Source organism: Furipterus horrens, unplaced genomic scaffold (assembly GCF_987537825.1).
Source record: "Furipterus horrens unplaced genomic scaffold, mFurHor1.1.pri manual_scaffold_2, whole genome shotgun sequence".
In the NCBI taxonomy this organism is placed as follows: Eukaryota; Metazoa; Chordata; class Mammalia; order Chiroptera; family Furipteridae; genus Furipterus; species Furipterus horrens.
Window position 1 is genome coordinate 201117333 of NW_028327172.1, and position 26966 is coordinate 201144298.

The 26966-nt window shown below is 33.3% G+C and overlaps 1 pseudogene; it reads right to left on the reverse strand.

The window, feature by feature from the left end:
• Positions 1 to 19495: 19495 nt before the first annotated feature.
• LOC150020273 (tripartite motif-containing protein 75 pseudogene) lies at positions 19496 to 26332 on the reverse strand (annotated as a pseudogene).
• Between the last annotated feature and the right edge of the window lie 634 nt (positions 26333 to 26966).

Consider the following 26966-nt stretch of genomic DNA (forward strand, 5'->3'; position numbering starts at 1 on the left):
CATTCTCTTTATAGGACTTGAAATTAAAACCATAAAATCTCCTGGGCTGAGTAACTTATTTCAGAAGCACATTCATAACACTAATTAGTTATACTTAAAGAGAAGATGGTTATATATATTATCGTGTCATAAACAGGTATGTTTGTAAATGTACTGAGTCAATAGACATGAGATCTCCATCGATCATAGTGCCCAATAAATAGGAGATGCTCACAAAATATTGGTGAAGTGTAATGAATGAATAAATGCTTCTGATTATAACAGCAACTACCTTAACAATGTTCTGTTCAATAAATACACTTCACATATTTTATTTCTACACCTTACAGTAACCTTGAAAATTTGGTATTATTTAAATTTCATATTAAGTTAAACTAAACGACATAAAGCTTTAGAACATGTGAAGAAATTCTTAATCATAAGGGATCAATCTTTTCAACTTGCAATTTGAGGGAAATAAACAAAGGACATCAGACATTCTCTTTAAAAAATTTTAAAAAACATGCTTTGAATAGACAACCATGAACCAGACCCTCATGGGGGCTCTCATTACAGAACATTAGATAGCAAGAGACTTAGAAAACTCTCAGAATTGACCTGCAGGCTGACTCTACTTCCTCTCTTTAGGAGGCAATAACTCACTGATTCCAAATTCTATTTAGGTATTCAGAAAAGATTGAGGTCTCTACAAAGAAAAAAGAAAAATCACAAAGAAAATGACTGTATCTGTGATACAAAGGATATTTCTCTGAGGGTCCCCCAGAGCTACATGTCTGGAAGGCATCTCTCATTCCACGGAGGATTTTTGTTTTTTTATTTGTTGTCATTGTTTTGTTTTCATGGCTAAATAAATCACATTCTTACAGGGCATGTCTGTGGGTGCCCTACAACAATAAGCAGCCCACCTGGAATGTTCAGCAAGATGCATGGGCTGTAACGTAAGGCACTATACAAATGCATTCTGGAGAATTCATAAAACTGCTGAAGTTCAGTGGAAAAGTAGCCATGTATTTTCCTTTGAGAATTTCTAAAGGAAAAATGAACCCTCATCTTATTAAGAAGCTCAAATGATTTAGTAAACCAAATACGCTCTGTTGGAAGACAAATAGGATAAATGCCTTTAAATACAGGGCATGGTAGAAGTGCACAAAAGTTGCCGTTGGATTTGATATGAGAGTCATCTGGTTCAAAGACATCACAGAACAACTCTAGCAAAAAGTAATGCTTAAAATTACCTTTAAATGATGAGTAGGAGTTAACAGATTGCTTTGAGATGGAAAGAACACTTTCAGTGACAGAAAAAGTAAGTGCAAAGATATTGAATTGCTAAAGACTTCTTTCTTCATGAAAATGGCAAGTTGTTCAATATGGTCAGAATTAAGGGTGAAAATAGAATCATCGTAGAAGTAAAAGCTTGTTTCCTCACTTAACTATTAAGTTATTCCAGTCAAGTTCTTTTCAAGCACTTCCAAAGCAACAGAATCTGTTGTTATCTGACAAGCAGCCTATAGCAGTGATTTTCAACCTTTTTTGAGAAAAAAAAAAAAAAAAAAGTTGAAAATTGCCAGCCTATGGCCTAGAATATTAAGGAACAATAACAGAATCCATGTGGAGAGGGAAAAATATCAAGGACATACCTATTTTACATTTGCTAAAAATACTAAGTTTGAATAAGAATTTCATCTTTCAAAGAAAGGTAATAATGAAATAAAAATAAAGGTTCAGGTTATAAAATGATTTCTTGAAGCCAAAGATTTAAAATCAAACAGTGAAGAGAAAGGGGAAAGAGTTTGGAGAAAAGATGAATTGCATGAAACAGAAGAAAAATATAAGGTTTCTAACTTGCTCCCCAGTAAAAGAAAACAAAACATAAAATATACAAGAGTATAGACAAGATAACAAACCAAAAATATCAATGAAATTATAATATTTGAAAAGAGATTTTTTTAAATGCATGAAATAAGAAAATGATTTAATAAAGGTCAAAATACAGTAACAATAACTTTAAATGTTTTATAAGTTATTAGTAAGAAAATTATGTAAACTCAAACCAGTGATGTAGAGAACAAACCTCAATTCCCAGCTGAGAATTTGTGATGAGGAGTTTAAAGCATAAAAATCGTCTGAAAGAAGAGGACAACACTTTGGGTGGGTTAGTGTTAGGTTTTGAACTATTATTTTTTGGCTTTTTTTTTAGGATTAAAACTAGAATTAGATTAAGTTAGTGCAAAGATTAGGATAAAGTTAGATTTTGAAAGGCATCAGCAGAATATTGACATGAAGATTCAAGAACAAGTGGGAGAAGTAAAATATTCAAATTACTATAAAAATATTATCTGAGTTGAAGAAATCCCTAACTCTGCTGACAAAAAAAGTCCTTGATTTACATGACTAATTAAATAAAGGGGACAAAATCACAGTGTATCTTCCTGAAATGTTTGACTTTAAAGAAAAAACAGCCACCCTGCAGGTAGAAGCTCATAAAATTTAAGACAAAGCAATAACTAAGGTCTGAGCTATAATTGTTCATAGGATTACTGAATTTCCATGTAATATCATTAATTCGTTAATTATGGAATTTGTGGAAAATTCCCAATTTGTTTTCTAGAATAAACATAATCTTTTTTATATATGTTTTATTGATTGTGCTGTTATAGTTGTCCCAATTTGTTTTCCCTCTTCTCTCCTCCACCCAGCGACTCCCCTCCCTCCAGTTGCCCCCCCCCCGTTAGTCCGTAGAATAAAATTAATCTTAACATCAAAAGTGGTTAACAGCAATTGCTTTATAATGACCTTGAATGGATTTAATCTGGCCTCACTATTTATTTGCTTTGTGACAACGGGAATGTTCCTTTTCTCCTGTGCTCCTCACTATATTAGTCATCTCATGCCATCGGGAAAAAAAAAATGGACCGAGTGGCCTACACAACAGAGATCTATTTTCTCACATCTCTGGAGGCTGAAGTCTGGTGTCAGGATGCCAGCATAATAGGGTTCTGGTGAGAGCCTTCTTCCGCACTTGCTTACAGCTACTTTTTCACTGTGTCTCCATATGGCAGAGACAGAACTCTGGCATCTCTTCCTCTTCTACTAATGAAACTAATTCCATCGCAACTGCCCCAACGTCCTGACCTCATTTAAACCTAATTATCATCACTCTTAGTGTGAAGGATTCAACATAAGACTGTTGCAGGGACACATTTCACTCACCCTCTTCATATATAAAACAGAGATATCAATAGAACCTCTTTTTAGGGGGCTGTTTTGAAGAGCATAGGAAATCATATAGCAAATACTGTTAGAAGACATGCTAGTACATAGTTAATGCTATACGAGTGCTGGCTAATGACTCCCAGGCACTATCCCTTGTAAACACACATAATCAAAATATTCAGTGACATACAGGTGATTTGAATTCCCATTAGTTCTTTTTTAAAGTTCCTGATTTTTTAAAAATATATTTTATTGATTATGCTATTACAGTTGTCCCAATTTTCCCCCTTTGACCCTTCCCACCCAGTCAGTACTCCCCTATTCTCTCCAGCAATCCCTCCCTTAGTTAATATCCATATAAGTTCTTTGGCTACTCCAGTTCCTATACTGTTCTTAGCATCCCCCTGTCTATTCTGAATCTACCAATCTGTACTTCTTAATCCCTGCACCTTTTCCCCCATTCCCTCTCTTCCCCCCTCCCAACTGATAACCCTCTAAATGATCTCCACAACTGTGATTCTGTGTCTGTTCTGCTTGTTTGCTTAGTTTGTTTTTAGATTCAATTGTTGATACTTGTGAATTTATTGCTATTTTAATATTTATAGTTTTGATCTTCTTTTTCTTAAATAAGTCCCTTTAACATTTCATATAACAATGACTTGGTGATGATGAACTCCTTTAGCTTTATCTTGTTTGGGAAACACTTTTTCTGCCCTTCGATTCTAAATGATAGCTTTGCTGGATAGAGTAACCTAGGTTATAGGTCCTTGCTTTTCATTGTTTTGAATACTTCTTGCCAGGCCCTTCTACCTTGCACAGTTTCTTTTGAGAAATGAGCTGACAGTCTTGTGGGAACTCCTTTGTGGGTAACTCTCTGCTTTTCTCTTGCTGCTTTTAAAATTCTCTCTTTATCTTTAACCTTTGGCATTTTAATTATGATGTGTTGTGGTGTCGTCCTGTTTTGGTCCATCTTGTTTTGGGACTTTCTGTGCTTCCTGGATTTGTATGTCTCTTTCCTTTACCAAATTAGGGAAGTTTTCTTTTAGTATTTTTTCAAATAAGTTTTCAATTTCTTGCTCTTCCTCGTCTCCCTGCACCTTTATGACTCAAATGTTGGAATGCTTGAACCTGTTCCAGAGGCTGCTTCCACTGCTCCCAGTTTTTAAATTCTTTTCTCTTTTGTTGTTCTGATTGCTTTTATTTTTCCTTCCTTATGTTCCAAATCATTGATTTCTCAGCTTCAACCTCCCCACTGTTTGGTTCCCTATAAATTTTCATTTATTTTACTTAGCGTAAACTTCCTTTCTGCCTGGGTCTTTTTTATGTTGTTGAAGTACACAACGAGGTCTTTAAGCATCCTAATAACCAGTGTTTTCGACTCTGCATCTGATAGACTGTTTATCTCCATTTTATTTATTTATTTTTCTGGAGTTCTGTTCTGCTCTTTCATTTGGGCTATATTTCTTTGTCTCATTTTGGCAGCCTTTCTGTGTTTGTTTCTGTGTATTACGTAGAATTGCTTTGACTCCTTGCCTTAGTAGTGTGGCATATTTTAGAAAAGTACACTAGTAAGTTGGATGGAGTGGAGCCTTAGGTAATCACCAGGGCTTTGTATGGGGGAGGGGTCAGAGAGGGGACAACGCAGCTGGCTGGCATCTGGAGTTTTGCTCAGGGGGAAACTTTCTCCCAACACTCACCCTAATGCAAGACACTTCAGTTTTTCCCTGTATGCCACTGGTGCCCTTCCAGTTGTCGCCTTGGTGCTGAAGCCCAGAAGAAGTAAGTCTGCAAAAGTCCTAAGTCTGTTGTGGGCTCTTTAAGAGGAGACTCCTGAGAATCCTGCAGCTTCTTCCACTGCCCCAATCCCCACTTGTTTTTAAAGCCAGAAGTTATGGGGACTTATCTTCCTGGTGCAGGCATCCTGGGCTGGGTTGTCTTGTATAGGGCCCAGATCTCTTGCGTCTGAGGTATTCCTTTCAATTTTTATCTACCATACATGGGTTGGGACCATCCATCCTATGATTCTTTGCCTATTTGTGTATCTCTGTGTCTCTGGCCCTCCTACCCATCTGAATGAATATGACTGCTTTAATTCCTTGGTTGTCAGAATGCTATACAGCTCGATTTTCTGATGACTCTGGGTGATACTTGTTTTGTAGTCTAGGTATAATCTTTGCTGTAGTTTGAATTCACCAGTTATTAAAACAGATGATAAAAAATCATTCCTTGAATTTAGGGAATTTTTAAACATTTATTAAACTATAATGCATCATTTTGCTATTTTGAAATATAATACATATATTATCACATTAATAGATCATAGAAATATAACTAAAACAATTTAAAATACTACTTAGAAAGAGCTAATACTAAAGAACTAAGTGTGAACACCATGCATCATTTTGAAAACTCTGGGGCACTCTCAAAAGAAGCAGAAACAAGGTAAATATGTCACCATTAGCTAGTACTAGTTAATTCTGCCTCAAAAACATCAGCCTCTGAATACTGGATAATAAAGTGCCACTCTACTCATTATCTTTAAGAAAAACGTATCTGGGTGTATAATCATTAGTTTAAATTGAAAAGTTGTCATATGTTCCAGTGACATTATTGCTATATTGGGAATCAAATTAACTTTACAAATTCCTAGAAATAATGAAATGGTATTAGTCAATGAACAATTTTTTAAAAGTAAGATGATTATTTAAGGTGATATCAAAAAAATTTTAAAATACTGACTTTACATGTCTAATCAATTCATTTTTAAATAAAATCATAATGCATCTATATTCTTTAGTTCTAAGATATCATAAATTAAAAAACAGAGGAAGAGTGTCAAAGGCCACCTTTTGTTCAATGCTATAACAAGTTATCACTAAGTTAGTGGATTAAAGCACCGCAGATACATTAACTTCCAGTTGTGCAGTTCAGAAGTCTGGGATGGGTCTCGATGACCTAAAATTAACGTATTAGTAGGGCTGTCTTCCTTTCTGAAAGTTTCTAGGGACAAATTGTTTCTCGCCTTTTCCAGATTCCAGAAGTTGTATGAAGTCTTTGGATGAGGGTGGGGTTCAATACAATGTTCCACTTAAAAATTAACTCACAAATTTCTTGAATGATATAATGAAGTAGTATATATCATGAAAGTTATACATTTATTCTAGTTTTAAGAAAGGTTGATAATCCTTCTTGGCATGTGTTTAAAAAATATTTATTGAAGGAAATGACAATTTGTAAATTTGATGGCAGTTGTTATATATTTTTCATCTCACAGGGCTCCTATTCCCTCTTTTCTCAATTCGAACCTTGTTTAGAAACTCAAAGACTTTAATATTCTGCTAGGATTTCTCTGGAAGTAACTCTGAAATTGCACAGATGAGTCAATTTTGCTTTATAATGTTGCAGGTATGGAATGTGATAAACTGCTATCTCTATAGTACACTGCTTTCTAGTTTCTCTAAGAAAATCTGGGTACTGCTGCTGTTAATTTACTTAGTCCCCCACGAGAAATATTCTTCAGACTACATTGCTAACAATCTTAGGAATAACCACCTGTCATCTCACCACAGCGGCATTAGAAATGGCAGCATGTGGAAGTGGTATACTTGTCTCAACAAGATGAGCACCACAGTGCAGCAGCCTCCTCCTTACAGTCAACAAGACCCGGAGATTACTGTCTTTTAGGGAATCTCAAGGTCGAGGAAGAATTTTATATAGAAGAAAACAAAAATTGGGAGTCATAGAAGAGAAATTGCCCATTTGTCACGATGTTGTTACATTTACTAGTTGAACTGTTATAAAAGCACTCAGGAGCTTGGCAATATTTTAGTTCAAAGATTCAACAGAATATGCAGTAAATAGTATATACATATATACCACTATTGCCTCTAGGGAAAAAAGTCAATTTTATGTAACTATGAAAATCGTATGGAACATTTACTTTATTCTGTGACTGAGGTATGACCATCACATCAAGGAAAATGACTGACCTAAAGAATAGGATTACTTTTGTCTTTTTACTTTTCCATTTCCTGGCTTTCAAAGTTAAGAGAAAGAATTTATGAGTGGAAAATATCTCAATTATATGAGAAGAAAACATATAAAATGGCATATTGTTTCATTTCAGATTGATTTAAATAAAAGCAAGTATTGAAATACTAATTTTGTGTATCTAGGTATTAATTGTTAAAACAAATTGTTAAGGTATATTTAATATAGTAAAAACAGCTAGATATTTTAGGTACAAAAAGAAAAAAGATAGTCTCTCAATGATGTTTGTTTGATCAAGCCAGTTAGAAACAGAAAAGGCAATCATATTGACCCCTGCAGAGCTAATTCCTATAAAATTTTGGGTAATTTCTATTTTTAAACCAAAGTATAGATATTTTATGGCTATCCTAAATATTAGTGTTTTGTAAGTGAGCAATGTATTTCAAAATTATGCTCTGCATATTGTTACGTGTTTTTCATCAATGAAGAAAGAAGGTAAAATTCGAATTTGCAAAATATTTTTCACACATTTCTATTAATTATATGTGTTAAGTACTCTGGCCTTCTATCATATGTCTCAAATATATTTGCAATAAATGAAGCATAATAAAAGATTTACTCTAATCTGTTAAAATCTTTCATTTCACTATTAAACTTCAGAATGATTGAAAACAGGATTAAGACAGTAACTCATTGCTATTCATAAAACCAACTAATCAATTCTGATGACAACGTATCTCTCTAACGTATGTATATCTTCCAGCACACGAGGTAAGTCCTTCATTACCTTTTCCTCTTTTCCTTTCTCTCTACTCAGAACTTTCCCCTATCCTCTTGAACTCTGTAAAAGTTAAATTTACAAAGAAAAACGTTTTTTTAAATAGCCTCACTTCTTTTTAATTTGTAGCTATCTCCAAAACCAGGCCATTTACTAATTGTCCTTGGGGAACCATTCGCAGTTGCAGACCACTCTTCGCGACAGTGTACAGGGCCCAGTCTACTCTCACATTGTTGAAGCCTCTGAGTGTTAGGTTTTCTAAGTTGGAATGACAAGGTCATCACCTTACTGTCAAAAGGCCAGGAAAAGGTAGTAGAATGTTGGCTTTTCTCTGGGTTCCCTATTTTTTGGTTGTTAGCTAATTGTTCTGGTTTATAACTTGAGCTTTAAATGTATGGGCATTACTGGTAAGACAGAAGCGGTATCTCAAAGTAAGAAGAGTTTCAGGGTTGGTGGTGGATAAGAAAGCTAACAATGTTTCCATTTTATCAAAGCAGACCCAGGCAGGACAGCAAACAGAAGATGTGGCTTCCAAGTCAAACTTTTCTAAGTCATATACTGGGTGAGACCTACCGGAACCACATCACTTCTGAAATTGTGTAACTTATAGATTTTATTCAATAATTATATGTTGTGTGCCTAATTAATTCACATTTTTCTGCTTGCATGCTGGGTTAAAGATGTTTATTATGCATTAGTGTTCATTAAAATTCTTCATGTCTATTAAAATTTAAAATAGTTTTATGATTTATTTTTTGGCCATGTATACTCATTTCAGGAAAAACAAAATTTTGGTCTGTGATTTATTATTAATTATAGTGTAAGTACTGAAAGCCAAATAATCCTGAGAAAAGGAAAATGTAAGCAAATGTGTGTGTGTGTGTGTGTGTGTGTGTTGTGGGGGGCGTATTTCATTGAGTAAACATATTGTAGATTTCTTCCTTTGCTAGTTACCAAATAAACTGTATTATTTTTTCAGAAGACTCATACATGCAATTTTTAACCTTTCAGTCTAGGATGCTTATTGACACAAGGAACAACAGTGTGAATTTAACTAGTTTATCTATTTTTTGTTTTTTGTTTTTTAATTGGGGTAAAACTGACATATAACATTAGTTTTAGGTATACAACATAATGATTTGACATTTGTAAATACATGAAATAATCATAACAAGTATAGCTAACATCCATCACCTTATACCTAGTTATAATTTTTCTTGTGAGAACTTTTAAGATCTACTTTGTTAGCAACTTTCAAATATGCAATATATTATTATTAGCTACAGTCACTGTGCTCTACATTACATCCCTATGACTTATGTATTTAATAACTGAAAGTTGGTTTACCTATTGTGAAATAATCACCGAAAACATGCTGTGAAATTTTTATTCCTGATAACACTACATTTTAGGCGGCAATCTTGGGAGCTACCTAACCTTAGCATTCACCTTCTGCAAGTCTAGTTTAAAGACAGCACATAGGAAAGGTAAAATTTGTAAAAGTGAATTAAGGAATACTCTTCACAGTAATAAAAATTTCATATAGTTTCTGAAAACATATATTGGTGCAATTCTTATGCATGAGAGCAATTTTATTTCAAGCTTAAATTTCAAGGTTTCTGCAAGTCTACAGGGGGTTTAAATACTTAAGATCTTTCAGTAAAATGATGTGTTGGACTAAAAAAAAAAGTTTATAAAAGGAAAATATAGAAAAATAGCTACAAGCTTCATTTTCTGCAATAAAATGCCAATTAAAATTTAAAACTGATACTCTACATTGAGTTTCTTTATATAGATACCTCAGTACGCTGGATATTGGTGGGCTTTAATAAATGTGGAAGTGACCTGACAATTTTTCTTTTTCATCTGGCTTTTCTCTATTGGAGTCTCTCTTTTGAAACATAGAAAAGAGATAAAGAGATAATGAATTGAATGACTATTTATTCAGTTCTTCTGAGCTTGATTCATAACTAATATACTAGATGTATAGGAATCTAATTTGTTATATACAACGGATCCTTAAGGATATTAGTGCTTAATGCTCTCCAGAAACACAAGTTGAGATACAGAGACCTCTATTTTTAAAGAGACATACCATTAATATTCCCTTGTCCTTTTGATATAAAACTATGAATGATGAAGGCAGTATTGTAGGTATGCAGTAATATAATCATGCCCAATGAGAAAGAAGAATTTATTGCCATTCTACAATATTTTAAATAAAAGGTGGAGCAAAATTAGGTATACAGTTGTGAGTAGATAATACATATTTTATTCTTGTATTATTTTTTATTATTTTATTTTTTCCATATGAACAACTGTAAAACTAGTTTCGCCTCACCCTATATGTATCACTTATCTTTCAATGTCATGCCTATTAAATCTCTTACCCAAAACCACAGTTGTTAAAACTGAATTAGTTTTATAATTGGTATAATTTATGATTTGTTCTTTGTTGTCAGAGTGTAAATGGGAGGCAGAGTTGGATGTGTGTTTTCAATTCCATGTGTGTTTTTTTTTTCTTTTTGTCAAACTCTACCAGAATCAATTCATTTATTCTTTTCAATATTTATTGAACACACATAACTTTACATGCACTGTTCCATTTATTGAAGATTTGAGAAATAAAATAAATTTCTATGTTCAAGAGATGATTAGAGTCAGGAGTGGCTATAATGTCAAGGATAGAAAGAAAGAAGAGTAGCAAGAAGACAGATTTTTGTTTGTTTGAATACCGATAAGAACCCAGTGTGGCATTGACTAGCCATGAAGTCAGGATGAACAATCAGAAGTTATATGTATTATGAAAGTGAAGTAAACAGGAATGCCTTATAAACTGGAAGTGTGCTATGAAAGAATGATATCAATTAAACTAAAAAGGATTTTGAGTATAAGTTCTTTATACACAAATGAGTATTTTCTGTGTCACAGTCTTCAGTTTTATCACCATAACCAGCTAAAACAAGCAATGGGAAACAAAATATCTGGCCCTAAATCTCCTGGCATGTGATTCTCCTCTGCATGATTGTTAGATGGGAGTACTAGAAAAGAAAATGAGCTTTATATTGCGAGCATTGTGCCCTATAGGAGCAAATGTCCTAGTGATTTCTTTGGATCATTTTAACCTCAATCTCAAAACATTGCAGCAATCCAACAAGACTCTGAAATTAGCATTTTTAGTACTTTATAATTTTCTTTCTAAGCCAGCCATATCCTTAAAAATTCTTCAGTAATTCAGGGAATGATTCTAAGATGATCTATAATGGGATTCCACAATTAACATTTCTGATATCTATGCAGTGTAATAATATAATCACTAAATATGCTACATTTAAAAAGCTGCAAAATTATAAATTTCAGCAAATAGTAAAATAAATCAATGATCAACATCTTCAAAGAAAAATCAGTTTCATTCAATATATAGAGGTTCTTTCACTGTTTCCTTTCACTGTCTAACGGGGGTTATTTGTTTGAGGATATTTATCTCCAAAGTCTTATTTAATGTCCCAAGAAGTACAATCTTATTATTATCAAATTGAGAGTCTCACTTGCTAATCTGAGTCCACTCTTTCTTGAATATCGTGAATATCTAAATTTTAGAAATAACACTGGTATGTCTTATGTCCTCGTTAGTAAAAGTATCTTTAGTGAACTTATAATTAGTAAAATAGTATATTAAATGCTGTATTGATGATTTTAATATAATACTAACATAAAAAGGATGAAAATACAACATAATTCAGACAAAATACAATGTTCAATATTCAAAGTCAATTGTGCGATAAAAACAAACTTCGCAATTATTTCTTTAGATTTCCCTTTTCAGACGCTCTCTCTTTTTACCGATAACAACATTAATAAAATTTATTAGTGAATGCTTATTGTCAGAATTTATTATCAGAGACCAAATTTAGATAGACAAACAATGAGCAATGAGTTAGGTGGTAAAACATAAATTCTTAATCCTCAGTTTTCATATGTTGATATAATATTCAAGTGATATGTTTGTCTCAAGTTATGATCTAGAGAAGGAAAAAAGATTGTTATACTGATCCTAAAAGTATAAACAAGCCATATAAGCTAAGCAATCATAGTTTTGTTGTTGTTGTTGTTGTTATTTATTCTCTTTTTAATCAATAATGGATTTAGGACACAATGAAACATAACAGAATTAAATTCAAAATGTGATGAACTGTTGGGATAGAGGAGAGGAGCAGCTGTGCTCTGTATATGAAATCTAAAATGGCACTATGTGTAATAGCATCAAAACACATGAACTGTTTTGGAACAAATCCTACAAAATATAGGCAAAATATGTATTTCTAAAGAATAAAATAGTAGTAATGTGAGAAGTAAATGAAAACCTAAATATACCTTCCTTATGGATCATAAAAATCAACATTTTTAAGATTATCTCTAATTCTTCCTTACAATATTGTCAATTATTTCCAACTTGGTCTATAGATTCCATGCAGATTCAGTAAAACTCTTAGAAAGTTTCTTTGTATATAAATTGTTAACATTATTCTAAAATTTGTATTAAAAACAAAACAAATAAGTTAAAAAATAATTTTGAAAACAGGAAATAAACTACCTGATTTTAAGACTTCCTATAAAATATACACTGTTCAAAATAAGGTAACATATGCTAAAACAGAGATCAATGGATGGAACAGAGAGCCAATAAAAGAACCACATTTTTTTCGATTAATGAAGAAAGAATATTTTCAACACATAGGTGGTACATTCAGGCATCAATATTGAAAATAAGCTGAAGCATCCTTGACATCATACCACATACAAAAAGAAAAATAACTTGAAATAGATAACAGACCTAAAACCATAAAACTTCTAGAAGGAAACATAAGGTGAAAAACCTTTGTGAACTTGAGTTAGGTAAATGTTCCTTAGACTACAAAAAGAACTCTAACAATGTAATAAAAATTCAATTAAGTAAACTTCATTCAAATTAAAATCTGTTATTCAAAAGACACTGTTAAGACAATTAGAAGACAAGGTACAGACTATAAGAAGTTATTTTCAAAATAGGTATGAGATTTAAAAAACTGTGTTCAGAATATGTAACACTTAAGGCATAATAATAAGAAAAATGATTTTAAATGGACAAGAGATTTAAGTAGACACTTTATTAAAGATATGTAGTGGGAAAAAGATTCCATTAATAGATGTTTGATGTGCTTTGTAATCAGAAAATACAACTTAATTTTCACATGAATTAATGCAAACCCATACCGGAGAAACACAATGCACAACAATGTATTATATAAAATACACAATGTATGGATTAATTCCTCATTACTCCATAGTGACATATCATACATATCATTACATTTGGACTAGAATAGCTAACAATAAAACAAAGTTGCATTGGCTTTGGCCCTGCTATGTGCTGGCAAGGACGCAGACTAACTTGCATTTTTTTTGGTGTTTTATATGGAAATATAAAATGTGATAAACACTTTGGAGAAAAAATTGATAGTTTCTATTAAATTCCAACATATATAGTTACACAACCACCCAGTAAACCTCCCCATAGATATTACTTAAGAGAAATGAAAATTCATGCTCTCCCAAAAACAGTCCAAATCAATCTAAAGAAGGAAAACTCTGACTCCAAAAAACCTCCGCTGCCTTGCGGCATACCTCTTCAGGGGAAAGGCTAAGGGAGTAAACCCCGACAGAAAATCCGGAGCCAGAGTCCCTAAGGCGGTTTGACGTTGTAGTCAACACCGGCAACTCCTGCGGCGCACCTGAAGCCAAGCTGTATTGACTCCGTCTTTCCCTTGGACCCTTCAGCTGCGAAGAGAGGGGGGGTCTGCTGCATGGGCAACAGCAGACCCTCCATATCACCCTGCCCAGGCTCTGTAGCTTCAGCTTCACTGGAGAGGACACTCCAGCGTCATCGCAAGATGTCGATTCAACACGGGAGGAGACAGATACTGTGTCACTCCCGAGTCGGACTGCACAGCCATTCTCGGCGGTGCAGATAGACTCTTAAGAAGCTACACCATCGTCTCTCGAGACGGACGGCTGCCTCCAACCTCCAATCTAAATATCTACTATGAGTGAACCATCAAGAAACTGCAGTACATCTATAACACAGAATACTGTTAAATAAATAAAAGGACCAAACTACTAACAATTGCAAAAATATGGATAAGTCTCAAAAGCAGTATACTAAATGAAAAAAAAAACAAAACAAAAAAAAAAACAGACACAACTTCCTACACACTATATGGTTCAATTTATTTTACATTCTAGAAAAGGTAAAACTGTAAGTGCAAAAATTAGAAAAATATATAAAATATATTCATATACCTGGCAATATTAAGTGTTCTATGAAATGAGGAAAGACAGAATGGCACAGCAATAAAATAAAAACCATCTGCTTTACAAGGAAAAAAAAATTAGTCATTTCCTCAGTTTTAGAAGAAATAGGTTATATTCAATCATGTGAAGAAACTGTCACATAGTTTAAGAGAATCATAGACTTTGGCCTTTGCTTTTGTTGAAGACTGCCCAGTTAGAATCGGCACTTTTACCTCTTAAATATTTTATTCATTTTTATTTTGTAATTCTCCAATACAACTGTTCCAGTTTATAACAGTTGGGCAGTTTGAAAAAGCTATGAATTAGTTTATTAATTTAAAATTGGTAATTTAAAATTTTTAATTCACTCTAAAAGAATAAATGAATATATCAAAAATAACTGGCATTTATGCTCAACCAAAGTTATCTGTAATAAAAAATTAAGTAATACCAAAGGAGAAAATCCTCTGGGTTATGACTGATTTTGTAGAGTGATTTGAAGTACATCATCAAATTTTTACCTACATTTTATTACTAATACAAAGGGTTTCTTTATAGATTTTTTAAAAAAATATTTTCAGTAACAAATGTTTACCACATTACTGATGTTTTATTAATTCTCATTTTCTCCTCCAAAACTGTGTATCTCATTGTTTTTACTTATTTTTCTCAAAAACAATGAAATATAGTCTGAAATACCATGAACACTAGATGATTAAATAGACTGAATGTTACTTGTGGCAATTTTTTGTTTAACTAATGTTTTGCACTTATTGGACCAATGTATTTTATCATAAAAATCAGTGGTGTCCTGAAGCTAACCCCTCCTGGCTCCCAAGAGCTGAGCATTTATTTTTCAGCAATTTTGTTTTTGGTTGTTAAACACAACCTGTATTAAAGTTTAATTACATAAATTTACCACTAAATATATAGCAATAAAAGACAAAATAAATCCTCAAAAGTCATCACTTCCTAAACTGTTTATCTATGCTTTATTATTACTTATGTCCATGGTTATTTACATAGTTTATACATATGGTAAAAATAATATATACATTGTACCATTACATTTCCCAAGTCCACTTTCACTGGTATCTAGAAATTGGCTATGATAGTAGTATTTACATTATAGAAAACAGAAAACTCCACTTAAAAAAAATAGTTGGCCAACATGTACTACCACATGGCTACATAATAAATCTTGATTTAGATGCCTGCTACATAATAAGCACAGGTATTTAAAATGCAACATTAAATGAACAAGGCACATCTCCTGCCCTAAAGACAAATCCAGACTAAGAAGAATATCAACACTTATTGCAGGCTCGTAAGAAATGAACTCTTCCAGAGTATGGAAAAAGACCACACAGAAGAGGTTTATTTTGGAGTTCGATCCTAACAAGTAAGAAATTCATCAAAAAGAGGGAATGGGTAACATTATTCCAGTCATAGGAAAAAGCTTGCTCAAAGGAAAGGGACATAAGAGAAACAGTGTCTATTATTAGAAACTCTAACATCTGTAAATCTCCACAAGAGAGGGTGTGCCAATTCCATTACCTCTCTCTTATAAGAACTCTATGACACTTGAAATCACCCAGATAATCCAAGGTAATCTTGTCATCTTAAAATCTTTAATTACCTTTGAAAATTCTCTTTTTGCAAATAAGGTAATGCATATCTCAAGGATCAGAATGTATCTTTGTGTGGCCATTATTCAACTTACTGAAGGCATGTTTTACACAGCAGTGATAACTGAAACTATGATCGGGGAAGAAATTACAAAGAGAAAGTTCATAAAAAGGGAAAAAGTGACTGAACTCAGTACCCCAACAGTCCCCAGATTACAAGGGTAAACAGAAGAGGAACCCACAACAGACGTTAAGAACGCCACGAGAGCTATAAAAGGGAAGAAAGACAGGACCAGAAAGTTGTAAAATGGAACCCAAGGGAGTAGAAAAAAATAGAGGGGGGGGGTGGATAAAGATAAAAAATGGCTGGAGTAACCTAAAAATTGAATTTTAAAATACAAAAAGGCTTAATATTAGCAAATATTTAATAAACATCTGCACATACTAATTGTAATCCTAAATACCTCCATGGTCATCTAGCCTGGTATTTAGTTTCTCACAGATTCCCCATTGGAATGATGTGACTGTTATCTCCGAAGCTAAATCTAACTGCTTGAGGCAATGTTAAAATCCTTTTTTAAATTTATGAAGTATTTCACAGTTGTGAGGTATTATAATTAACAGCATCAAGGGGATTCCCCCTCAAACTAATCACGCTTACTAAGTAGATGCTAAACTCAATTGCTTTGAGACTGCTGAAGAAGCGAATGCGTACTATGTCAGAAGGTAGAACTAATTAAATATGAAAATGACACAATCTGTTATTGTCGAAAGACTGTGTGCTGCTTAACTCTGGGTTCATTGCAGAAACGCCATGTAACTACAACATAGTTAGGATTCTCTTTAAATATTAGGAATATTCCAGCTTTTATTCTTAACTCTATAGCTGTCATTTCTCCAGATGTTCAATTATCTTAGAATCTGGTTTTATTTTCTGAGAGCCACCACTTGTAGAAACGCGCTTCATCAGTGTATACACCTGTATGCACTTGTACATGATTCTGTCCTAAACTTAATACTTGCATGTTTTGCAATGTGGTCTTCCTGCCCCGATTATTTTGAAGCTTGATTTAAAAAGAAAGTTAAAATGTAAATGCAATAACCCATTTATAATTTTTTTTTAAAAATATTTCTATCATGTCTGGTCTTAGCTTTCAATTTTTCAAATTGAGGAACCTCATTCTGTTTGGCATATTTTAAGGGTGGCTCCTAACAGAGGCGCAGACTGGGTCCAACAAAAACTTTTGCTGGAGAGATGAATCATGCCGGAGCCACAGGGATGTATGCGCCAACTCTGGGACACAGCATCACTGAAACGGTTAAGTTGTATGAAAGTTAGGAAGCCCCTGAACGTTTCTGTTCATTACCTTATTTGCCTTCAATACCACAGTGGGTGGTTCACAGGAAGAGGCCCTGTAAATCCCAACATTGGATATCTCCGTAGCACACATACCTGTCTGCAACTGTCACCCGAGGATAATGTCTTGTCGTTAAAACTCAGTTTTCAAATCTCAAAATAACGGTTCTCAGTGGCCTACTATACTAAGAAACCTCTAGGCAAGGGAGTCTGGAAAATGTAGTTTCCAGGCTTTTAACCCTTGAAGTATAGAGAACAACGTATAGTATTAAGAAGAGGTGTTGTAATATAATTTGAATTACGATGACTAAATGTTTTTAATTCGGTCATAACAAAGAGTTAATACTTCTCTTTTGTTTTAATTTATTTTGATCAAAACATGATTGTTACACAACAAAACAAATGCAACTATGACATAGTCACAAGACATAAAAATATCACACTTTTTAGAGTTTTATAGCATTTTAAATTATGCATATTTTACATATGTATCCTTTTACTATTGGTCATTCTGTATATTTACTATTTCTGCTTGTAGAAATATTATTTAAATAGTGTGTAATATTTAAAATAAAATATAAACTTTGACTTTAAAATATCACTGTATTTAACATTCTATAATGTTATTTAATTTTAAAATAGTTTAACAGTCCAACTGTTAAAAGTCATAAGATGTGGACCTAAAATTTCTAAAGGCTCTAAAACAAAAATTTTTAAAGTTAAGTATGGTGAGTATTTTTGGAAGAGAACACAAAACTTAAAATGAAATAAAATGGAAAATGTAAAAATATGTTAAATCACACATGAAAAACAACAACTTGCTTTGTAATCCTGAGCAAAGCTGGATTACAAAATTACCTCCAGTTTTTATTAATGAACTAAATAGAAGAGATATGAACTCTTCATTTTTAAGTACCATACACATATATGTATTCTATGTCTTGTATATATACATACTCATATTTTTCTTCTAACATATTGTAGGCCAAATTTCCAGAAATGGTGTTTAAAAAGAGATGCCATTACGTAAGAAGGTGAAATTATAAGTAGTCTATGATCACATGGTCAATGAGGTTGATGATTTCTTCCCAAATAACATTATCACCTCATTAAAGATTATACATAATATCTAAAACTTGTGAAACAATGAATGGATTTTTGATACAATACATGTATATGTTGTAACAACTTATTCCTATCTTTGAGTTCTACATAACCAGTTCAAATCTCAAGACCAACGTGTTAATAATTCTAGGTCCGTTGTTAATGCAAACTCTATTGTTGTTTCAGAAGTAATGTGACTATGAACCTAAAATTGCTCCAAACAATAATGTCTATTAAAAACAATACAAAAATGTCAGAATGTAAATATTATCTTCTCAACAGTAAATACCCTTATCCCATTTGAATGTACTTGAATGATTAAAATATCCAAGAAACTGTATAAATATTAAAGATAAAGTGATAGTATATTAATAAGGAAGACACGTTCTCTGTTAAATGGATACACAGAGATAGTATCACAACTAGAAATATTTAGTATATCCTAACATATCTCAAATATAAGATCAACTCTCAAGTCATATTAAGATCGTCCTTCAGGAAAAAAAAACTTTAAGAATTCCAATTAATTATAATTATTCTACATCATGTTTATCTTAATTCTAACATATACAATTAAAAACTTTATGGTGCTGTATAAACAGCAATAAATTGGAGTTGGAAGTCCTGGTTTCCAGAAAAATCACACATTTTCTCACCAGTCTCATTTTATGAAACTATCTTGTCTTGTAAATGAGATAATATCTGTGAAACTACTTTGGAACTTTGGAACATATAAAAAATGAAATACATTTTTAACTTTTCTGGTTAGTACTTGAACACATAGAAGTGGATTCCCAACATTTCTACTATCTGTTCAGCCCAAATAATTGGGTTTATTCTTGGGATTCTTTAACAGTTTTATGTAATGACAGAGACATAGCAATGGCACACATATAGGATGATTTGGATAAAACAGGTAATCTTTACAAGAGCCATGTGGTATTGATCACATTTGACCCTCATCTGCTAAAAATAAAACATAATTTTATTAAATCTAACCCAATTTTCCAGGAAGTCAGAATAAGTTAAGTACTTTCTAAAGCAAGTTCTTCATACTTGAAAGGTAAATTGCCTCTCTTGAGGCACAGGGAGAAACTAATATACCTGAGAAAAGGTAATTAGGTAATTTCTCAAAAAGTTTTTTTCCAGAGGAGTTGGTTAAGCAGTGGAATATTTTATACACCCAATCTTTTCATGAAATCAAGTTCAATAAAGGCAAAATTTAGACTATCTTTTCCTCCAAAGCACTTTAAAATATATGCTCTAAAATAATAGTAAATATATTCACAAATAGACCATTTTTGATGGTACCCTATGTTCAAGACATAGTGCTAATCACAGTTGATGACACCGACTTAAATCATGAAGGAATCCTGTCTTCAAATGCCATAAAAGTTGTAATGTCATGTTGATCCTGACCACATATGCACATATGTATGATATGCACACTGCATTTCAGATAATCAGAGTTTCTTTCATAATGACAGGCTAACAGCCACTGTGTGACACAGTTTGCCTTAAGTTATGTTTTTTATTTTATTTTTCTTTGCAAGTTCTCTTTCATTTTTTGGTAAGTGTCTTAAGTCTTACCCATGTGTACTGAATTAACTGATATATTAGGTTTAAATGAAAGTTTTCTGCATAAGATTAGAAAACATACACTTGACTACATATGTGTATATATATACATGCAGATGCATATCTACGAGTAGACATATCCATATATATGTAAACAAATACACATATGTAGAGATATGTATTCTTTCAAGTTCACAGAAAAAAATCTTTTTGTTAGAGAAAGATGGATTAAGAAATGATTTTTGAAATATTAATATAATTCATAACTAGAAACATATTAACAATACTGAGTAAAGATGATATAGTCTGAAAAAATATATTTAAATTAGATAGACCCAGAATTTTCTAAGTTGAATGTTCAAGGTATTGTGCATGACAAATATTTGTACCATGACTTCAGGTATAACACATACAATCTGTGAAAACCCTTTTGTACAGTCATGGGATTTATCTTCAAGTAGCAAAATATACTATGGTACAACAAGAACTACGTGTATTTTAAAGTAGATTTAAAATATAATACATTTTGGCATATTAAAATCTAAATTATTATTCTGATGTATTATGATATATTAAATATTTTCAGTTGTGATAAAATCTTTGTGTATCCATTTAACAGAGAATGCATCACTCTTCTTTATTTTTAATATTTATGCATTCCCTCCCTTGGATATTTTACTCATTCAAATAAGTTCAAATGCAATAAAGAAATTTACTGCTGAGAAGATAATACTTTTATTCTGACACTTTTGTATTGTTTTTAATAGGCATTATTATCTGAAGCAATTTTAAGCTCATAGTCATTTTACTTCTGAAACAACAATAAAATTTGCATTAATTAGGGACCTAAAATAATTAACACGTGGTCTTGAGATTTGAATTGGCTATTTAGAATCCAAAGATAGGAATGAATTGTTACAGTATATACATGTATTCTATCAAAAATCCATTCATTGTCTCACAAGTTTTAGGTTTTATGCATACTATATAAATGAGGTGGTAAAATTATTTGGAAAGACATCATCAGCTTCGTTGACCACGTGCTTATGGACCACTTATAATTTCATCTTTCTGTGTAATGTCATCTCTTTTTAAACACCATTTCTGGAAGTCTGGCTAACAGCAGTTGGACAAAAAATATGAGTTTTTATATACATATATATATAAGTGGTACTTAAAATGCAGAGTTCATATTCCTTCTATTTAGTTAATTAATGAAAATTAGAGATGATTCTGAACAGAGAAAGATAATTGTGCTCAGGATGACAAAGCAACTTGTTCACATTCATGCATGATTTAATATGCAGCAGGTAGCTGCAGTTGACAAAAGTTAATTCATTTATCCCTCAGGTAACATGTTAATTTCTTATTTGGAATTTTAAAACATGCCTACCTGCTTCCTCACCCCTGTTACTTGCCCCATAACTCCCCTGCCACACCTTCGCTAATAAGTAAAATGGAACGGTATGAAAATCAAGTGGGGGTATGAAGATCAAGGGGGGGAGGTGAAGACTTGAGCAAAATAATCTTTGTAAGAATTTTTGACATTATTTTAATGTTTTCTAATTAATAAAAAGTTAAATAAAAATAAACATGAAATCATCTCTATAATATCTGAAACATGCCACTGATGTATATGAAGCTTCTTACAAACCAAAAAGAAATGTTTTAAGAGGAACATGAAAAATGACAGGTAGATGATAGATAATAGAATTATTCACACACAGAGTACATAAAATATTTAACATACTCACCCAACATGTAAATATATGGTATTTGTCACACTGTTCTTGTGTTTCTGTATTCTGTAGTACATTATGTTCTCATTTTTGTGTAAATTCCAAGGAAGAGAAGTTTGATTCCCACCTGGTCCACACAACTGCCTTGGCTAACCTTGAAACTTCAGCTCAAATAATGGATTGTCTATCTCAATATTCTATCACACTTATAAGATCATGAAAGATTGGCTCCTATGATGAATAAAATCAAGATAGTTCAGTTCCTTTGTTACTGACTTATTTTAGAGCTCTAATTAAAGGTTATATAAATAAATAATTTTTATTCCCTAATTGATGCCTTCTCCTCTTCTATCTAGTAGAAAATATTTATCAGGGAAAAAGGGCCAATTCTACCTGCCCTGCTTCCATTGTAGCTATGTATTTTTATGTGACTAATTTTGGATGTGTTCATGTGCCATGAGCAATATCCTAATTGGTTTCTTAGAGGAAACCTAACTCTATTTATATCTTTCTTGCCAAGGGAAATGAGCACCTAATGTTGAGTTATAATGGTTCATGAAGAGAAAGACAACAATTAAAGAGAGGTAGAAAATAAAGATTATTGTAACTGGGATCCTTGGAGCAGATTCACTATTCTCTCTGATCTTTCAGTTTCCAGATTGATATTTGTGAGAGATAATAATGATATAAATTGCAATTATTTGACTCAGAGTTATATCTGAAACTGAACATATATCTCAACTAATAAATAATACTTACCTTTTTTTACTAATCATCTATTAAGTATTGAAATACACATTATGGCAACTAATAGTCAAAGTACTACAGAACTACAAATGTGGGCTTTTGAAGCTTCTGGAAACAACTATGAGTTATCAGGAAATACAGAGGATAGAACTTGGTGAAACAATTCCATGATATATTCAGCAAAATCCACAACTTTGAAACTCAGATGAATCACCCAGGTTAGTGAACAAATAAATGGTAAGAATAAAAACTGAGGGCAATGTAGATGTAGCAAATGAATAATATACCAACCGTATGTAATAAGTGGATTTTGTTCGAATCTTGATTTCAGCAAGCCATCTATAAATTTTGTATGTTGTAACTGGGGACATTTAAATCATTACTAGACATATGAAGATAGAAAGGAATTTTTTGTTTAATGTTGTTTAGGTAGCATAATAGTATTATATTATAAGTGTTGAAATAAAGCCAATATATTTCAGAGATACAGCAAAATATTAAAATTAAACTATATGATGTATGGAATGTTACAAAATAATACAGAGGAGGTGGAGGGAATTGTGTAGAGGAGATAGAGCTGAAACAACATTGGTCACGAGGTGAGAACTATTGAATCTGAACAATGGCTACATAGGGGACAGTGAAGCATATTAAATGTTGTACTTGTCCATTTAAATTTTTTAATGACATAAAATGCATGCTTTGAAATAAGATCCAAGTAGTCTAGTCTGAGGTAAACATCTCAGAAGCTGTGTGCCCTTGGACGAGTTGAATATCTCTCTACTTTTTATTATACGTTAATGAAATAGGAATAATAGTACTCAGGCCACATAATTGTTATTAAGATTAAAAGTAGTTCATGTCTGTATAGCACTTAGCATATTATGTATAGATAAATGTTAACTACTATTTGTATTTACAAACAGAAGTCATTCATAAGCATTTGTCATTCATAGGCATTTGTGAGTTAGCTTAGGAAGCTAAAAAGGCATTTATCATATTTTTGTGTGGAAAAGTAGGTTATAAACTCAAACATATTAAGTTGGAAGACATAACCTATTTATAATTTGGAATTGCTAGAATCACAGGAAGCAGAAATAAGTAGTTTATATTTTCCCATCTAAATTGAAACCTTGATGAATTGAGGCTGTTATAATTATCCCAAGGCAATAATGAATAAGCCCCTTAACAGGAGCATTATTTTAAACTTAAGTGATGACCAAATAGAATTCACATTGATGTGAAAGTTCTAACAAGAGAGTGATAGAGTGATGCAAATAAATTTGTGTTGCATATATGTCTGGGGGATTTATAAAAAAAATTAATGCACCTGATATTCTCTCTCTCTCTCTCTCTCATCTCTTTCTCTCATGTTTTGACATGTGGAATCAACAGGGTCTATGTATAATCCACAGTGGAAGGATTAATGAAGGACTAGAGTTGTGATAGGCCTATTGTATATATTTTTCTATTTTTTGATGATTAATTCTCATTTATTTTTAATTCAATGAGGATTTAGTTAGTTTCTAAGGCTTACGGGATGAACTTCGGTTCACAGAGAAAAAGGTATAGTTAAAAAATTAGGATACTCAGGTTCTAATGTGTTGGTTATGTGATCACCAACACTCTTTTTAAACTCAGTAATGAACATTTCAAACAATAAAGGGAAATGAAACTAAGTACTAGAACTAGCAAAACAAAAAGAATGACCAAAGCAATTTAAATGTGAAACATGCTTATAGGTGGGATGAATGGTGATGGAAGGAGATGTGACTTGGGGTGATGAACACGCAATACAATATAAAGATGGTGTATTATATTGCATAAAACTAATAAAAATAAATAAATAAATAAATAAAGATGGTGTATTATAGAACTGAACACCTGAAACCTACATAATTTTATGAACCAATGTCAGCCTAATAAATTCAATACAAAACAAAAATAATAAAATTTATTTTAAAAGAAATGTTAAACATGTTATTCATCAGGCAAATACTGTGCTAGCACCAAGGATACAGTACTTTACTGAGATAGATCCTGGTTTGTAGCTCATAGAGGACCAGCATTTCTGGGCTAAGTGAAACAATGGCAGTAAGCCCACAGGAGGTACTACAGGAGCTCCAGGTTGGAGTACCCTAGAGGGGAAGGAAGCTTTAGGAACTCCAGGCAAGTTCATGAGTAAAGAAGTGAGGCAGACAGCTACAGAAGATCACAATCACTGTGTATGGCTCGACTCTAAAGTGCGTGGCAGGACAGCGGAGGAGAGTTGGACAGCCTCAGAGCTGGGAGGATCTTGACAGTATCTGTCCTGTGGTGTTGCAACAAAATGAAGCTTTCTTCTGGAGGGGTGTTAAGGGGGTATTGGAGTTACTTTTATATTAATATGATACCCACTTTCCAGGAGGAGGTAGACGATGATGTATTATAGAATTGTACCTCTGAAACTTGTATAATTTTATTAACCAATACCATCCCAATGAATTCAATAAAAAGGAAAAGTAATACCCACCTTCCATTAAAAAAAAAAAATTATTAAACTGGTCCAGCCTATTAGAAGGTTTTCATTCACAATCTTTTCCTGTACTTGTCAACCATGTTGTAAAATGAGATCTCACCCATCTCCTAGTCCAGGAAGATGTTGAGGCCTGTAAGCCTCACTTCTGACAGTAGAAGGGCTATGCCAGCTCCTGGGGCATCATGAGCATCTCCCTGCTGCCCAATCCTCCAACATCCCTGACTGGCCAATGGGCTTCTCCTTGCTGTGGTAGAGAGTCTTTGCAGACCCTGATAGCCCAGTTGGCTTTGTCTCCCACTTCTACCTCCCAGAAATGCCAGCCAGAATGAAAAAATGGAAAACACAGGACAACCGTGTTGACTGAAAATCTTTTTGGAAAATCTGGAACGTTTTGTTTTCTCTTTGTATATCTCACACATTTTTTATCCTCAGAGACAATCAAGTTAGGGTGTGCTTTTTCAGGGTTTAAAATTATATCTACTCTAAATTTCTTTATAATTTTCTGCATAGCAGAATACTGGAAAGGAAACCTGTGACCTTCCCTCCTTAACTAAACTGAAAAGATTGATGGGCTGAACTCCTCAGAGTTCCTGTAGAACTTTTAAATTTGTAATAGCAATTCCACTTTCGGCAGCGCACTGCTACTAGCTTACTTAGTAGACCTTTGAGTGTGGAACTGTACTCTGAAAATGTGGTTATATTAGCGTTAAGTTTCTTTTGAATAGCCTTTTCTTCATCAGCTAATCTTGAGAGAACTGCTTCTTAATCATAGTCTAAAAACTGCCTCAGGTGCTCAAATTCAGAGAGTAATTCCAGCCTTTGGTTTTCCACCTTCCCCGTCAATCCTAAGGGTTTTTCGCTTCAAATGCTTGTTAATTTCTGAATGTCTGCCACTTGTTTCTTCAAGGGCTTGATGTAATAGCTGAGCCTTTGCCTGTGATGAGCAGTGGCCCCCTTCATGAGCCTCGTATGGTGGTCCTGGTGGTCAGGGGGCTGAGAGCACAGGGGATTCAACACCTCTAGGTCCTTCTCACAGAAGAGGGTCAAGAAATAGTTGTGCTTCTTGCATAAGTGCCGCTCTTCCTGCCACTTCTTGCTCCTGGTGATCTGGAGGAGCTTGGCAATGTCAATCATCCTCCCCAGCCGGGTGTTGTTCCTCAAGTGCCTTTCTTGGCATGGGTGATGGCACAAAGAGCAAGAGAACATGTCCCGCAGATCAGCCCAGGACTGTTAGATGCAGGAGCAACAGCAGTTGGGCCCACATTCAATGATGACAGGGTCTCCCAGTCCATCCAGACAGATGGGGCAGTTGATTTCTGCCCTGCATCCTTCCAGAGCTGCTTCAACCATCCCTGAATGAAGGACTGGACTGAGGTGGGCTTTCTCCAGGAAGCTAAAGTGGATACCCCCGAAAATCTCAGTCCACACTCTGCTGCTACCCTATAAAGTCATGAGTATTCAGCTATTTTAATTCCAGCTGCCAAGAGGAGCCCTTCCCACAGCCTGAATTAGTCACAGCTCAGCTGGACAACTGCTCTTCCAGATTTTGGAAGCTCAGAGGAAATTAAGCCAAGCTAAGCAGCTTTCTTGGTCAAGAGAACAGTTGTTTGTTATTTCAAATCATTAATTCCTCAAGATAGTATGGAAGTCTCAATTGTTTAGCCTCCGTCTCAGCCTCAGTCTCAAATCTTAGTGAAATTTCTGGAGCCGGGGGAGTCTGCCACAGATCCTCTCTCAGTTGCATTGATATATTTTTTAAATTCACATTTAATGATTGTATCTGAGTAAGTTTGTGTTTATATGTAAAATAGCAATAAAAAATTTTGTTTCCTTCTCCTCTCAGTAAATAAGCACATTTTCATGGCCAGCTATGCAAATAGTTTTATAAATGAGATTTCTAATAAACTCTTATTTTTAGCTGAAGTAGATGCTTTTCAACCCTTATATAATTTCTCATTAGAATTTAATCCTGAAAATGTTTCTA